The 18,302-nt window shown below is 31.4% G+C and overlaps 1 long non-coding RNA gene across 1 annotated transcript; it reads right to left on the reverse strand.

The window, feature by feature from the left end:
• Nucleotides 1-370: 370 nt before the first annotated feature.
• On the reverse strand, nt 371-6,420 carry LOC141711297 (uncharacterized). The gene is made up of 8 exons (XR_012571299.1): nt 6,244-6,420; nt 6,062-6,138; nt 5,873-5,949; nt 4,195-4,297; nt 3,613-3,704; nt 3,144-3,213; nt 2,363-2,552; nt 371-660 (listed from the first exon to the last, which is right to left on the reverse strand). It is a non-coding gene; the product is annotated as an uncharacterized LOC141711297 (long non-coding RNA).
• Nucleotides 6,421-18,302: the final 11,882 nt, after the last annotated feature.

Raw genomic sequence — 18,302 nt, forward strand, 5'->3', positions numbered from 1 at the left:
TAAAAACCTAACAAGACGGAACCAGAAATAAAATTTATGGGGACCGACTAATATTTGGAGAAACCAAACTAAATTATTTTATATTTTTTTCAACATTTTACACTAAATTTTTTGTGAACTTAGACAGTCGGCGGATATCAAGACTTTCCTCCCGGTGCCCTCTAATTCCGCCTCCTGAGGTCAGATAACAAATAAGAATATCTACTTTTTATCGATGTTCCATGTTAGTTATATATAAAAAATCTGGTTAGTGCGTATCTTCCAATCAAACTTTAAAATTTTAGATTGATCCGTTACTCGTTATTATGGCAGCATTTTCTGACATAATTGGTGGGGGAGGGGGTTTTGAAACTTGTCCGAAACACATGTTAAAAAATTATTTTAAGATAGAATAATTAAGCCGAAACAAATAAACATTACTATCTAAGTTTAAATAAAAAACTTTACAATCTATAATGTTAACTGAGGATATAACCTTTAGGTCAATCTCTAAGAATTCTAGCAGAATTAGAATCTGATGACTGCTTCGGAATAACGCATCAACCATATTCACGTCATCATCAATACTTACATCTTTAACTATATTTCCTTCCATTGCACTTCTAAGCTTTTCATGACGACGTTGAAGCATTCTTCACGAAAATTAGTGCTTGTACCACTCTGTAGTTAAAAGGAAAAAATCATTATAATCAAAGCACATGCTATAATCAGGTGTGTATACATGATCCAATACTTCATCAAATGAATTTTTACTTTATCTTCCCGGATGATGTTTGAAGCGGCCGTACAACTACAACTAATTTTGACGATACAAGTAATACTATACACATAGCGAAAGAAAAGATGAAAAATGACCTTGCACCCTTTTATTACGTTCAATATACTTCTGTTCATTTCATATGCATATACATAGGCAACTTCAGCAACATATCTCATGGATAATCACTTTTTTCATTAAGACAGACCATGGGGCCCTTAAGTTTTTGGCCGAGCAGAAAGTGAGTAATTGGTTGCAGCATAAATGGATAACAAATTGATGAAGTACCATTATACTAATCTTTACAGAAAAGTTCTGTTGCGCAACATAAGGCCTTGGATTCCTGTTTTAAAGAAGATCCCAAGGGCATGATAGTTTTGAAGGAGGGGCTAAGGACAAAAAAGCTAAAGTATAGCAAGGGTGTTGTAATCTTTTACTTGAAGTAGAGGTTTAGTATAAACTGACCATCAATATTTTAATTACGTTCATGTTTGAACTATTATTCAGAAAATAGAAGTTATTATTCCACCAACGTCTCTCTCTATAACTGAATCCTATCTGATTCTCTTGCATTTCTAGCCTAAACTTTCTATTCCTTAACTTGTATACTATTCTAAGAAATCAAACACAAACAAAAACATCAGAAAAACAGAAAACTACATGTCAAGGCATGTCACTGAATTTAATAGTGTTGTCATTGATTTAGTATTTTTATAGCAGAAAATATTTAGCCAGAGGAATATTTGGTTGGCATATAATAGAATTACTTCATCCAAGGTGAAACTCGATAAGTTGTAGTGGGAAAAGTTTCCTCAACTGTATGCACATCAATATCAGCATACAAATTCTTCAGTTTAGTAAGCTTAAGACCTCCAAATTACAATTGTAGGCTGAAATTAATATAAGCACTTTATGGACTCAAATCATCATTTTAACAAATCATACCTTGGCAAACTTTTGTCTGTTGTAAATTAAAATGTTTTACATCTACATTTTACAAATTCAAATTCCAACATTGTCAATTACTCTATGAATTGAAAGGTGTTTATTCAAATACCAAGTATAACAAGAAGATGGAAATTTCTATTTAATTTATTGCATTGTTAGTTTAATTTTACATTAAACAAATACTCCAAGTCCATATTCGACATGAAAGTTTATTCTAAAAATATTGTACGGCCATCATCAGGGGATAGAGTAGCATCTAGATCTGGTACAGGAAGTTAAGAAAACGGTAGAGAAACCAATCAGAGAAGCACATTTATTTAGTGAACATTGTTCAAAAGGAGCCTGTACACATTTAATATTTCTTTGTTGTCTACAACAGAAGACTAGATGGTTAAAATTAAGACCCTGATTACAAGCTAGCAAGGCATTATATTTGAGACCTCATTTATCCACCAAAGTAAATTCCTTCAAAAGTTGTGAAAAGGTTAGACTATATATCTACAGATCATATGCCAATTAGGAATCTGAACAATCGCAAGCGGTATTCAATTAGGAATATGAACAATTACCGCAGAGGAAAGGAAGGAATATCAAGTATTTATATACTATATATGCAAAAAGATAATAAATAGGTCTTTGAAAAAGATTAAGAGACACCTTTTGTTGTCTGCACCCATGCATGTACTATTCCGGGCATTACCGCATCTAGTAGGTTGCAGCAGCTCTAAATAATTGGATGGACATTAATGAAGAATCCACAGTAATAATATTTTGAGGCTTCATCTGAGCCAATCATGGTCAGATGCTATGGATTTAGATGGCCTGCAACAGCTTCCTCAAGCAATTGCTGAAAACCAGGGCACTTGTTAAGAAAATTATAAGAAAAAGTTTATAACATGATCAATAATATGATTCTAAAGTAACTTATTATTAGACCTTCCCGTGTTACAGTAAAGCACACCACTTCCATGAATAAGTAAAATATCTATGATTTGATATTGCCGGTAAAAGATATAGCAGACACTAACTATGTACAGCATTCAGAATGAGCTGTGACCAGTCTCCAGTGGAGTAATCTGGAATATGTAACAAAAAAAATTGATACCTCAGAGAAGCAAATGACTAAATATGGTATTCTGAGTCTCCATATGAGATTTATGAATCCAAATGTGAATATTTAAAAGGTAAAAATTGACTACTTTTGCATCTACCAAATGACGTTTCTTAACCTCCCAATATGGTTGCACCGATGACATCAGTAATATGTTGGGTAGTATTTCAATTCTAGTGGATTTTTTTTGCGAAAATTCTATTGATTTAGTAGAGCATGAATTTCTATAACAAATTTAAAATAATAGCAAAAAAATAAAATCTAAAAAATAACAACTGCAACAAATATTACAAATCTTGCATTAATTAAAAAAAATGAAAAAATTACCTGGAAGCAAGATGTCAATGACTCAACAGGGGAAGGGGAGGGGATTCATGGAGCATTTTCTTCATTGATTCTGCAAGTATTTCAGAAATTTATGAAGTAGAAGTTGAAGTTCAATAAAAAATCTAAAAAAAATCACAGATAAAGATAGTAAAATAATTCAGTCAAATTGTCTAACTATGCCACAATATAATCAAGATTGTATAAGTGAATAGAGTCTGGAAATTGACACCTTCTAGTTCTAGATAACAAATTACAACTTCAAATCAAAATGAATTGTGGAAATCCTAGGCAATAGATATACATTTATATTTAACTGTTGTAGGAAAGTCATGACTAATTAGGCTACTTATATGACTAATCTTGTGCATCTGTTTTACGTTTAACATATATATAACATGCATTCTACTTGTATTGATTTGAAAATATAGTTTATTATTTTCATTCCAACAAAATACGGCCAAAATCTTACCAGCATCTTGTAACCCTTTTATTTATCTCAAATTTCTTTCCGTGATCGATGACTGCAATACAATCTTCTGTAGAAAGATAAGCCCGATCCACCTGAAAAATAGATAAGATGTCAACTTCTAAGTCAGAGCCTTCATCTACAAGGCAGTAGATTCAGTTTTTAAAAAATTGACATGATATCATTCCACTTGAAGCTGCTCCATAAGCAATCTATCTTCAGAATTGTCACACAACAGATAGAACTCAAAGTAAAAAAGAAATGATAGTTAATGCGACTTTACATCAGTCAAAACAAGTTTTTGCATATTTGGCACTTAAAAAAAAAGATGTTTAGTTTGGGCTAAGAGACACTTGCATATATATTATCTACCTTAAAGGTTTCTATATATCTGAAATTGTTATATGTTTTATGAGGAGATTTACTGCACATATTTTCCTCCACTTATCTTAGTTCATAATTAAGTTTTTACATCCCTTATTTCGAAGAAGAGTGTCAATAAACGGCAGATGATGACAGCTATGCTCATTTATTGTGCACTATTGTAGTACAAAACTCAAGGAACCCACCCATAAGACTGTATACCTCATAATCAAAAGTAATTGCATCTCCTTGTTCACTGAAGCATTTTCGATCAGACAAATTGTCTAGATAATTCAATGTTTCCAAATCTTCTATCCTCACTTCACTGTAAACCACATGAATTTTGGTCAGTCCAGGTAGCAGAAACAAAAGAGGAGGAGCTAAATACTGTAAATTTCACTACGGAAAAGCTTTCATAGTATCAGAAATCTAATTAACTAACAAGATCGCAAAGTATACATTCTTTCTCTTTTATTATTATGTGGCAAATGATCAAAATAACAGTGAAAAGGGGGGAAGTGTCTAAATGGCACATCTGAAAAGGCTCCAAGTTTTTGGACGGTATATCTCATGGATAATCGCTTTTTTCATTAAGACGGACCACTGGGCCTTTAAGTTTTTGGCTGAGCAGAAAGTGAGTAATTGGTTGCAGCATAAATGGATAAAAATTGGTGAAGTACAATTATACTAATCTTTACAGAAAAGTTCAAGAATATATTGTTGCTGATGCGCAACACAAGGCCTTGGATTCCTGTTTTAAAGAAGATCCCAAGGACATGATGGTTTTGAAGGAGGGGTTAAGGACAGAAAAGCTATAGTAGCAGGGGTGCCAACCCAGTTTGTTACATTGTTTGATGCTGTTAACGTGCCCTGGTGCAGCTTCCTTGTCAAGTATAATATCAAATTTGATGATATTCCATAGTAGCCCATCCTTTCAAATATCTCATACACTGTTACATTAATATTTTCATTGTCAATTAGTATTAATTGTTGTACTATTAAACTTTATACTCATGAAATTACTATTTTTAAAATGTAATCCCCTGCTCATTTTCTGGCTTCTCTGCAAAACTGGCTATATTTACTACTATATAATATTTTTTATTTAAATACAAAAGGGCACAAATTAGTTGGTGCATGATATTGTAGTTGCTACAACATGAAGATAAATGAGGGTAAAAACTCTATACGAACTATATTTTTATATTACACAAAAATTCTTTTACTGTAAGTAGAGGTTTAGTATAAATAGACCATCAAAGCCTTTGCACAAAAATTCTTTTACCGTAAGTAGAGCTTTACTCTCTCTCTCTATCTCTCTCTATATATATATGTATATGTATCTATGTATATTATAATTCCTACTGCCTGTTTTGAATAGTATCTTCACCCCCTTCCTAGCCTTTTACCCTGAAAGTTGCAAAGAATTACATCTCTTGCCATCATGCTTTCCTGTGCTGGCAGCTAAATGTACTTCTTTGAACTCTCACATGTAAACAAGCTTCCGCCGGAAGCTTTAACTTTGAATAAGGTTTCTCAAGCTCTAGGATAAATATTCTACTTGACTCATTAATTTATTCAACTACAGATTCGACTCATTAATATTCAATTGAAACTAAATAAAGTAAAAATGTTCAAGCCCATAAAACATAAATTGCTCCCACCATAACATTCAATTAATTACAAAATCACGCTGTGTGTATAAATAAAAAATAGCAGTTAAACCAATAGAACAATATCAGATCAAACACAAATTTATATTAATATATATATATTTATATGACTGTATTTATATATTTTTATATATATATATATTAATGTATACTTGTGTTTTAAGTAGTATAAGTTTGTAGATCTCTAAATACAGGAAAGAGTTTCAGTGGCAAAAAACAGTAATTACCCATGGCTAATGCAATCGATATCTAGTCTATATTCTTGAGCATAATAGAAAGATAAGTATGCTGGAGGAAGTGTCACCTGAAATAACATTTACAATATATGTAGTTAGATCGCCATTGAACAAAATCAATTTGTTAACACTGAGTTTATAGTTTATACGTATCATTTCAGTGGCAAAAACAGTAATTACCCATGGCTAATGCAATCGATATCTATTCTATATTCTTGAGCATAATAGAAAGATAAATATGCTGGAGGAAGTGTCGCCTGAAATAACATTCACAATATATGTAGTTAGATCGCCATTGAACAAAATCAATTCGTTAACACTGAGTTTATAGTTTCTACGTATCATTACGAAATAGTCAGTACCTGGATTATTGTTGCCTTTAACACTTCACCATCTAATCCTAAATAAAGACAGGCAAGGCCCCAACAAATTGGTCCCATGATAAACCTCCAAAGGATGCCGGTAATAGGGACTCCAATCGACCAATTTTCATCTATCTTTTTATTAATTGCCATGAATAAACCTGAAATATGCATAGCAGTAAGCAAAGCATATATATGAAGAGAATCTGGCTATATGTAAGGATGTCTACAACAAATTCAGATATTATATCTAATCAGGAAGAGTCACAGATTAGATTATAATGTGTAATAAATCCGTCCTAAATAACCTTAATTATTTTTTTAATGAAGGCTTGCAGACTTGCAACTGCTATCATCAGGTAATAAACCACTTTCCTTATTAGGCACTGATCTGTTTTTTTACTTGGCCTAATGTCCAGATAATGTGTGTGTGTATGTGGAATTGTATGTAGCTATGAAGAAGTTACACGATGGACTCGGGAATTAGTGCTTTGAACTTACCCAAGCAGAAACATGTAAGTGCCCACAGCTGCTTTCGACACAATCAAAATACATTCCTCCATAATGCTTGGCATCTCAAAATGCAACCTGAAGCATAATTTCCATCCAGAAGTTAGCATGATGATAACATAAAAAAACCGATTAATAATATCTAATTTTTAATTGTCAAAGGTTCACTGGTTGGCATAATTCACGAAAAGTGTCTATATTTGAGTGTACGCATGTGTATAAGGTATGGGGATTATAGGAAAATCTCTATACACAACTAACAACGATAATTAGAGCTACTATTATCATAGAACTTTTGAGCAATTTGCATCAGGTTACATAGGTTTCCATAGCATATCCAATGTAAAATTCACATTACCCGTTGTTCTAATAACTGAATCTTCAAAAGCAATAATGTTTTTCATATGCAAATCATCACTATGTACTAATCTGCAAATTGTAATTTTATTTAGAAATTTCAAGTTGCCTCACTTTCTGTTGGGGATTATAAGAAATAAAAATATGAAAGAAATTATTTATGAACTTGATTCGTGAAAATTCCATTGTCTGCAAAATTACAGTGTCCTGTGTGTATTGCATTGTTATATGAAATGATTAGTATGTGGTCAACATGCCTGCTGCTTTATCCTCTTTGTTGCTTCTTGTATATGTATGCACTAGTCAAAAAGAGAACTAATAATAAACATGCAGATTGGTTTTACAGAAACAAAGTTGTAGCCAGTGTCCTGCTTACCAAAGCATGTTGCAGGAGTGCATTCTCTTCTAGTAACACGTGCAGTTCCGCTTCCAGATAGCGAGTATAAGCCTAACCAATCAGAATATATGAAAACAAACATTAGAAACAGACCTGGCGTGGCCCTTTAAAGACATGGTTTAATCTAACAAATTTACAGTCATACTTATTTTTTGTGAAATTTCTTCTTGATAGAAAGTACAACAAAATTATTTTTTCTGCACCCACTTGACAAAGCACTAAGTATCACTTTGCATCTTCCATATTAGGCTCAATCGATCATTAATCCTCATCGCAAATAATCATACAAATTGAAAATATGATCATGAAGAAATTTACCATTAATAAGGGTCGCTCGCTCCTTAAAAATATATGAGTTTCCACCAGAATAGTCTACAAAAAAAAGGTATATATCCTAATAAAACTAAGCGGACTCGATCCCTATGGCTTATATAATGGTTAACTAGACACCTCAAGAGAGGTCCCCAAATTCTATTCTCTTTTCGAATAAGGTTTCTCAAGCTCTAGTCTAAATATTCTACTTGACTCATTAATTAATCAAGTCTAGATTCGACTCATAAATATTCAATTGAACTAAATAAAGTAAAAATGTTCATAAATTGCTCCCACCATAACATTCTATTAATTACAAAATCACACTATACGTATAAATAAACAATAGCAGTTATACCAATAGAACAATATCAAATCAAACACTAAATTCTTCGAGTACAACTAACAACGATAAATAGAGCAATAAATCCATGTCGAATGAACATACTCAAGCGCAACAAAACAACACAGTAAGATCGCAGTCAATAAAACAAACAACGTACATGTATATATGATGATCGCATTCAATTAATTAAATCGCAATAAAATGAAGAATTACCTGGAAACATACACATTGACGGGATGTGAGCACTTTCTTCATTGTTTCTGCAAGTAATTTCAGAAATTCAAATAAAAATGAAGAATTAATTAAATAAAAAAACATAATTATACTCAGAAAAGATTGTATAAGTGAATAGAAATTCGAAATTGACACCTTATACTCGATTTCACCTCCAAAACCATGGTTCGATGTTTGGTGAACCTGATACCTTATAAACCTTATACCTTGTAGAAGTACAAAATGTTACAAGTACAAAATACAAATTAAGATAACAATATAACTTACTTAGGGTTGACAAAATGTCTTCGTCTTGTTAAAGTACAGGCATATCTCTTACAACATAAAGTATTATTTATATTCATAATAAATGTAAATATAAAAAAAAAATATATTAGAATATCAATTTTAACCGGGTTTTTAATCGGGTCAGGCCGAGTACGTCAATATACATATATTCTGAAATTATTACTTTATATTTTAGTTGGGCCCTTGATAACTTTCTAATTTTTTTATCTGATACTCTTATCGAGAATATTACTTTACGACCGTGCCCCAAATTACGATTGACAAAATTTATACTAAATAAGGTTATAACTTTATCCGATATTACTTATACAGGTTTAAGTGTAGATATAACAAAAGATTGCGGTTTACATGATCAGCCTGTACAAATACTCCTCTGGCCGGTGAGCATTTTTTCTGTTAATTAGCTGCATGTCATAACTAAAAAGTTTTAAAATCAATTACAGAAATACCAATTCACATTTCTAAATCCATAAACTCTTCTCTCTCTGAAATTACAACATTCTATGGTCTATGTTGTTTCAGCAAACACCAAACAAAATATGTTTTCAATCAACTACATCTTTCCGAAATATTGCATGCAATCAAAAAATGTTGTTGGTAACTAATAATATCCATGACAAAGATCTATGTTGGACAATTATTGTTGAAGTTAATAGTAACCAATAATTAAAATAACTTCTCTCTCTCGCATGAGAGTCGGCCGCCCTAATTTCACCTAACCCTATCCGCCCTACCTTCTTTTTCACCCTTTCTACCTATCTCTATCTCCATATTTATCTTCATCCCTACTTTTATTCACTTTTTCTTTAATAAAAGCGAGATTGTTTTACAAAACTCGAAAAATTCATTACAGTTATTCACTTTAATTTTCAGATATACTAAGGTAAGAGCTTGGATTTTATAATAAAATTCAGTTTTTGCATTCAAAATCTCTGGTCTAACAACATATTACAATTTGGTGTTATTCTGAGATTTTTGAAGACAACAGTCATTTAAGCCCAATATTGATGCCTAAAGTCTAAATTGGATTCAGTGCCCCACTCCCGCGGCCCAAGCCCACTCATTGTCTACTTCAATATTTGTTCCATATGACTATATCACATAGTATTTTTCAAGTATGTTTTGAAATTTCAAGTCATATTTTTTTTGACAAAATGTTTAAAGGATTTTAAATATGAGTAACAGTTCATGATTTAATAGTTATGAGATTTTCTAAATTTATATAGTTTTAATACAACGTTGATTTTGTGGAGTTCGAACTTTGGCGCCCGAAATATGGGTTATTTCTAATTATCTACTTAATATCTAAATTAATTATATCAACTATAAAATATTACATACAGGAGCACCCACGTGTATTTACATGTCATTCTTATTATATAGGAGTTAAAAACTAACGGGACGGAACCAGAAATAAAATTTTCGGGGGGACCGACTAATATTTGAAGAAACCAAATTACATTATTTTATATTTTTTTCAAAATTTAACACTAAAATTTCTGCGAACTTAAACAGTTGACAGATACCGAGACTCCCTCCAGTGCCCTCTAGTTCTCCCTCTCAAACTAGGTCAAGCTTCTTGCACTAACAAATTGCAGAAGATAAATAAGAATATTAACCAGGTCAAGCTCAATGCAATGAGTGACAGATAAGAATATCTACTTTTTATCGATATTGCATGTTACTTAATTATTTAGAAAAAATCTGGTTAGTGCGTAATTTCGTATCACACTTTAAAATTTTAGATAGACTCGTAATATGGCGACCCTTTTTGATATAATTGGCGAATGATGGGTTTTGGGATTGTCTGACACACATGTTAAAAAATTATTTTACGCTATAATAATTAAACGGAAACAAATAAACATTACTATCTAAGTTTGAAAAAGAAAACATTACAATCTGTAATGTTAACTAGAGAAATAACCTTTAGGTCAATCTCTAAGAATTCTAGCAGAATTATAATCTGACTGGTTTGGTGGTTTGGAATCACGCATCAACCATATTCACGTTTCATCAATATTCACGTCTTCAACTATATTTCCTTCCATTGCGACGTTGAAGCATTCCCCACAAAAAACCGTGCTTGTACTTGTACCACTCTGTAGTTAAAAAGAAAAATCATTATAATCAAGCACATGCTATAATTAGGTGCTGTATACATGATCCAATACTTCATCAAATGAATTTTTACTTTATCTTCCCAGATGATGTTTGAAGCGGCCGTGCAACTACAACCAATATGACAATACAAGTAATACTATACGCATAGCAAAATGAAAGATGACCTTGCACCCTTTTATTACGTTCAATATACTTCTGTTCATTTCATATGCATGTACATAGGCAATTGGGACAGCATATCTCATGGATAATCACTTCTTTCATTAAGCCGGACCACTGGGCCCTTAAGTTTTTGGCTGAGCAGAAAGTGAGAAAGTGGTTGCAGCAATAAATGGATAACAAATTGATAAAGTACAATTATACAATCTTTACAGAAAAGTTCAAGAATATACTGTGCGCAACAGAAGGCCTTGGATTCCTGTTTTAAAGAATAGTTTTGAAGGAGGGGTTAAGGACAGAAAAGCTAGAGTAGTATAGCAAGGGTGTTGTAATCTATTACTGTAAGTAGAGGTTTAGTATAAAAAAGATCATCAATATTTTAATTACGTTCATGTTTGAACTATTATTCAGAAAATAGAAGTTATTATTCCACCAGCGTCTCTCTCTCTCTAACTGAATCCTATCAGATTCTCTTGCATTTCTAGCTTAAAATTTCTATTCCTTAACTTGTTTTACTGTTCTAAGAAATCAAGCACACACAAAAACAGCAGAAAAACAGAAAACTACATGTCAAAGCATAACACCAAATTTAATAGTGTCGTCATAGATTAGTAATTTTATAGCATAAAATGACAAATTATAGCATTTAAAAAGAACTCGCATAAATATTTAGCCAAAGGAATACTTGATTGGCATATAATAGAATTACTTCATCCAAGATGCAACTCGAGAAGTTTTAGTGGGAAAAGTTTCCTCAACTGTATGCACATCAAAATCAGCATACAAATTCTTCCGTTCAGTATCTCTAGTAAGCTTAAGACCTGAATAAAAGACATCGACTCCAAATTACAATTAAGCTGAAATTAATAGAAGCACTTTATGGACTCAAATCATCATTTTAACAAATCACACCATGGAAAACTTTTGTCTGCTGTAAATTTATACGTTTTACATCTACGTTTTACAAATTCAAATTCCAACATTGTCAATTACTCTATAATTAAAAGGTGTTTATTCAAATACCAAGTATACAAGAAGAAGGAAATTCCTATTTAAATTATGGCGCTGTTAGTTTATTTTTACATTAAACAAATACTATCAGTCCATATTCGACAAGAAGTTTATTCTAAAAATACTGTACGGCCATCATCAGGGAATAGAGTAGCGTCTAGATCTGGTACAGGAAGTTACGAAAAAGGTACACAAACCAATCAGAGAAGCACATTAATTTAGTGAACATTGTTAAAAAGAGCCTGTACACATTAATATTTCGTTGTTGTCTACAACAGAAGACTGGATGGTTAAAATTAAGACCCTGATTACAAGCTAGCAAGCATTATATTTGTGACCTCATTATTCACTAAAGTTAATTCCTTCAACAGTTGTGAAAAGGTAAGACTATATATCTAAAGATCATATGCCAATCAGGAATCTGAACAATCGCCTAAGAGTATTCAATTGGAAATATGAACAATTACCGCAGAGGAACGGAAGGAAAACCAAGTATTTATCTACTATATATGCAAAAAGATAATAAATAGGGTCTTTGAAAAGATGAAGAGACTAAAGTAATTATCTGCACCTTTGCTTTCTGCACCCATGTACTATTTTGGGCATTACCGCATCTAGTAGGTTGCAGCTGCTCTAAAATAATTGGATGGATATTAAAGAAGAATCCACAGTAATAATATTTTGAGGCTTCATCTGAGCCAATCACGGTCAGATGCTATGGATTTAGATGGCCTACAACAGCTTCCTCAAGCAATTGCAGAAAACCAGGGCAATATGGTTGCACTGATGACATCAGTAATATGTTGGGTAGTATTTCAATTCTGGTGGATTATATTTTGTTGCTGTATATATTTTGTTGAGATTGTTTGACGAATTGATTAAAAGAAAGGTCGGAAAATGCTACAAATGCGGACTGAGTTGGCTCATGATCAGGGAGAACCATATTCAAAACTCAATTTTTTTTGAGAAGCATCTACAAGAGAGGCGGTGTTACTATACCAATTTACAGCAACCTGAGCAGCATGTCTTAAGGGATGAAAAGAGTTCACAGCATTCAAGTGATGGAGAGCGCCTTATACAGGAGGCAGAACTCGAACAATTAGAGAGTGATACCGACAGGTTGAGGACTGAAATTATGAATATCCAAAAGGAACAGGAGAATGCAGATAATTATCTGTTATCTTGTTAAAGAGAGGCTGAGAAGGACTGAACAGAAGCAACAGCAGATGTTCATTAGCATGGCCAAAGCATTTCAGAACCCCTTATTTAGGCGAGATTCTATGCAGCAGCTCAGGCCGAAAGAAGCACTGGAGACTGCTGGAACTTCAAAGAAACAAAAGCTGATTGCTCCACAGTGCAACAAAGGTCCAGCGGAGGCATCCTATTATCCTATATATGCAAAAAGTTATAAATAGGGTCTTTCAAAAAGATGAAGAGACTAAAGTAATTATCTGCACCTTTTGCTTTCTGCACCCATGTACTATTCTGGGCATTACCCGCATCTAGTAGGTTGCAGGTGCAGCTGCTCTAAATAATTGGATGGACATTAAAGAAGAATCCACAGTAATAATATTTTGAGGCTTCATCTGAGCAAATCACGGTCAGATGCTAATGGATTTAGATGGCCTGCAACAGCTTCCTCAAACAATTGCTGAAAACCAGGGCACTTGTTAAGAAAATTATAAAGACATAAGTTTATAACAAGATCAATAATATTAATCTAAAGGAACTTATTACTAGACCTTCTCATGTAAAAGTAATGCACATGAATGATTACCTGAACATGAAAATATGCAAGATATAAAATGATGGTCAAATGTCCTGCTGCTTAATCCTCTTTGTTGCTTCTAGTTTATGTTTGCACTAGCCAAAAAGATAACTAATAATAAACATGCAGATTTGTTTTAAAGAAACAAAGTCGTAGCCAGTGTCTTACTTACCGAAGCATGTTGCAGACGTGCATTCTCTTCTTTATCAAGGTGCAGTTCCGCTTCCAGATCACGAGGTATAAGGCTAGCCAATTAGAATACATGAAACAAACTTTAGAAACAGACTTGGTGAGGCCCTCTCCAAAGACCACGGTTTTAATCTACCGTATTACATAGTCCTGCCTATTTTTTGTGAATATTTCTTCATAAATAGAAATTAAAACAAATTTATTTATTCTGCAACCACTTAACAATGCATCTTCCATATTAATCCTTTACGATATAATCATTTCACTGTAAATAAACCGTAAATGTTGCCCTAGGATAAAGTTAAGTATTAACAATAAATTTTCAAATTATATGGGTTTGAGGCTGGAAATTTCGATAGTTTTGACGGATCGGGATCCATTTAAATAGAAAAAACAACCAAAAATGAACGTGTAACGTATCCATTCTAGATTTCTTCTTCATAAACTTTACACACACACACAATTACACAAATCTAGATCAACTTGTTGTATTTAACAAAAATAAAAATATAATAGAATTACCTGGAAACTACACGTGAACAGGAACGAAAATCATGGAGCACTTTCTTCATTGTTTCTGCAAGTAATTCAGAAATTCAAATAAAAATGAAGAATTAAATATAAAAAAAAAAATATATACTCATAAAAGATTGTACAAGAAGAGGACCTTAAGAATCTCTGCACTCCATGAAATGGTGAGCAGTGAGCCCAACAATTGCTTGCAGGAAACATAAAAACATTTTCAAACTTGAGTTGAAACTGTACGGGGACGGGGACGAGATTCGTGGAGCACTTTCTTCATTGTTTCTGCAAGTAATTCATAAATTCAAATAAAAATGAAGAATTAAATAATAAAAAACATGAATTATACTCATAGAAGATTGTAAAAGTGAATAGAGTCTCGAAATTGACACCTTATATTTAATAAAAAGGGGCGATTGAGAGATTGAATATGATGAGACAGCTTCGTGTACAAAAAGAAATCAATCGGCTGCAAGCCTGCAACTCGATTTCACCTCCAAAACCCAAACTCAAGCTTATTATATATGTAGCAGATATAATAAACGGGTGCTAATCCCTAACCCTAAGCTTATTATATAGGCCGAGCAAAACATGGGCTTGATAAATTAGGTGGTCAACTAGCTCTTATTCAAAGCCGAAGTCCAATTTTTAGTATGTCATGTTTAATTATTATTTTATCAGTTTTATATAATTTTTAATTTGTAGTATAATTAATATATATATATATATAATAAAATGATTAAAAAGAATTTCAAAAGAAATGAAAAGATTAAAAAATAAAAAAAAATGAAAAATTTAAAATTTAAATATTAATAAAATTGAAAATTAAAATTACTTTTAACTGGGATCGGGTCATGCCAAAGATCGGCTCGGGCCGAAGCCCGGGTTTTTAATTGGGTCGGATCAGACCGGGGTTTGCATAGGGCTTCACTGGAATTTGACCGAATCGATCCAGGCCGACTTTTGGGTCTAAACTTTTTGTGCATCTCTACTTATATATACTAGGAGAAAAGAGTTTAGAGAATATCTGAGCGCTACTCTATCATCCCTCCTCAGTTATGTTTTAAAAGAATTAACACAAAAATCATCTCCAACACTCTCATTATGTCTCCCTACAATTTAAGATCTTCAAAATCTTCATCTTTATTAAGCAGCATATAATGATTTCTCAACTAATTTTATATTAGTATATAGTACTTCCGCTCTAAACCCTCCAATACCTGCAGTATAGCTTAATGTGTATATAATTATTTTTAAACCAATAAAATTTAATTGAATAGGATTGTTGGAGTTGGATAGTGATAAGTGACTTCGAAGTACATATCATAGTAATTTATTTAAGAATTTGTGAAACAACTCTTAAAGTTGCTCTTAGAGGGTCATTTCACTTGTTAGGGGAGTGGTAAGTGTTTGGAAGGTCGTATCAGGTTAACGATATATGAAACTAATATGATATCACGTATGTTTGGTTGATTGCTGGAATTGATAGTGTATTAATATCATATGTCGGGTCGGGATTTTCGAAAAATTTCAGAGTCCGTTTTGATTTTCAAGGCGGATTTTACCGGTTTTTGGGGCCGCATTAGATCGTATAGAGCTTTATTAGAGATTTTAAAGACTATATAGGTTAATAACTAAATTATTGCAAAAATGTATTATTTTGCATGAAATATTTTATAAAAACACTATTTTATTGAAAATATTTAAGTTGGGGTAAAAGTGAACATATTTATAAAATAATATATTTTATAAATATTATCCAAATATATATAGATATATTGTATTTATTATATCTTGCTTCATGAATCTTATAATAAAGTATATAAATAATATTATTAGTAACAAATGTGTAAATATATATGTGTTTACACTATTATTATATTCATAGTAAATGTAAATATATAAATATATATATATATATATAAAATTTTAGAATAATCAAATTTTAATCGGGTTGGGCCAAAAACCAGGCTTTTAACCGTGTCTGACCGGACCGGGTTTTACCTAGAACTTTACTTGAATTTGACTGAAATCGATCCGGGCCCACTTTTTGGCTCTAGCCTTTTTGTGCATATCTAGTTATATAGGGAGAAAAGAGTTTATGAGGTCATTTCACTTGTGAGGGGAATGACAAGGGTTTGGGAGGTGATATTGGGTTAACGATATATAGAACTAATATCATATGACGTATGTTTAATTGATTGCTAGAATTGATATTGATAGTATATTAATATCATGTTTGGTTGATTGTTACAATTTATATAAGTAATTTTAAATATTTTTAAGGTTATAATTTTAAATAATTTAAATAATATAATATTTAATATTTTTATATTTTTAATTGATAACTTAATTTTTTATTATAAAATTACACGTAGTATATAATTTTTTTTTATTATAATATTTAATATTTTATAAATTAATAAATGGTACACTGATATAGAATTTAAAGTTTTAGTATTAATAACAACCAACGCGCTAAACAATTTAGGACTCATTTGATAACAACTGGATGAGAGATTTTAGAGTACAATTCAAAATATGGTATGGATAAGATTGTTTGTTAATTTTTATATAATCTCAGTCAAAGGGAAAAAAAATATGGACGACCCATCCACCAGTTTCTCACCTATGTCGTTCAGATACTCGTTTACTTTTTATATTCCAAAATATTATATATTATGCTGCTATCCTATACAATATTGGTATTCAATCAAAACACGTGATTTGAATTCACTCCTTGTCTTTTCTCTTGACTTTTTTTGGGTGTAAGTGAAGTTATTGTAACATGTATTTAATTGTATTTATTTTATTAAGTTATAATAACATGTATTTAATTGTATTTATTTTATTAAAATTAATTTTTTATAGGTAAATCGAATGACAAAAATAATAATATAGTTTCTCTTGTTAGCATATATAATAATATTATATTATTGGATAATTTTACTATTATAATATCTTTTTATTAGAATATATAATGATATTATATATAATGATTATGACTCATCTAATTTAATATATTGATTCTAATCTTAATATTAATATAGATATCAATCTCAAAAAAAAATATTAAATAAAATCAATATTAAAAGAAATTATTATCATCCAAATAATGTATAAATTTTTTTAACAAACAACATCGTTCATCCAAATTTTCACAAATCTCAGCATCCATAAATTTTTAGATTTAACAAATGAACCCTTAGTATTTTTAGCTAAACGTTACCATTTTATGCGTTTCTACATACTATTTGGACTGTTTTTACATGTCGTGCCATTTTAAACAATATTCTACCCATGTACCATATAGGGCTAAAAACCGGTATACTTGGTGTTATTAATTATCTTTACATTATCAGAAGCAATTTGTACTTTACCCGAATGTAAAAGAAAACATTATACTTGAATATGGTACATAATCTGACTGCAGGTTGGGTTTTTAAATCTTGTTAACTTTCTTGATTTTTAATTGTCAACATTGTAAAATTGACATTTGCTCCATGATTGTTGATTAGTGAGTTGAAGGCTTTTACTTGGACAGTAAAAATGTTTCACAAAAAACGTACTCGCTCTGTCTCTAAAAACGTGTCCTATTTATGTTGGACACGTTTGCCAATACACATTTTTGATTGTTAATATCTTTAATTTTGTATTACTATTAAATATAAAAAATTCATTGTATTAAAATACTCATAAATACGAATTCATCAAGATGACTATATTTGATCTTATAGATTAGACATAAATTAATAGTCAATCGCTTACCATGAATAGTATCAAAATTCAAAATAGGAAAGTTATTGTACATGACTTTTTTTGAAATAAAGAATTTGTACGTG

This window comes from Apium graveolens, chromosome 3 (genome assembly GCF_009905375.1).
Source record: "Apium graveolens cultivar Ventura chromosome 3, ASM990537v1, whole genome shotgun sequence".
Classification (NCBI taxonomy): domain Eukaryota; kingdom Viridiplantae; phylum Streptophyta; class Magnoliopsida; order Apiales; family Apiaceae; genus Apium; species Apium graveolens.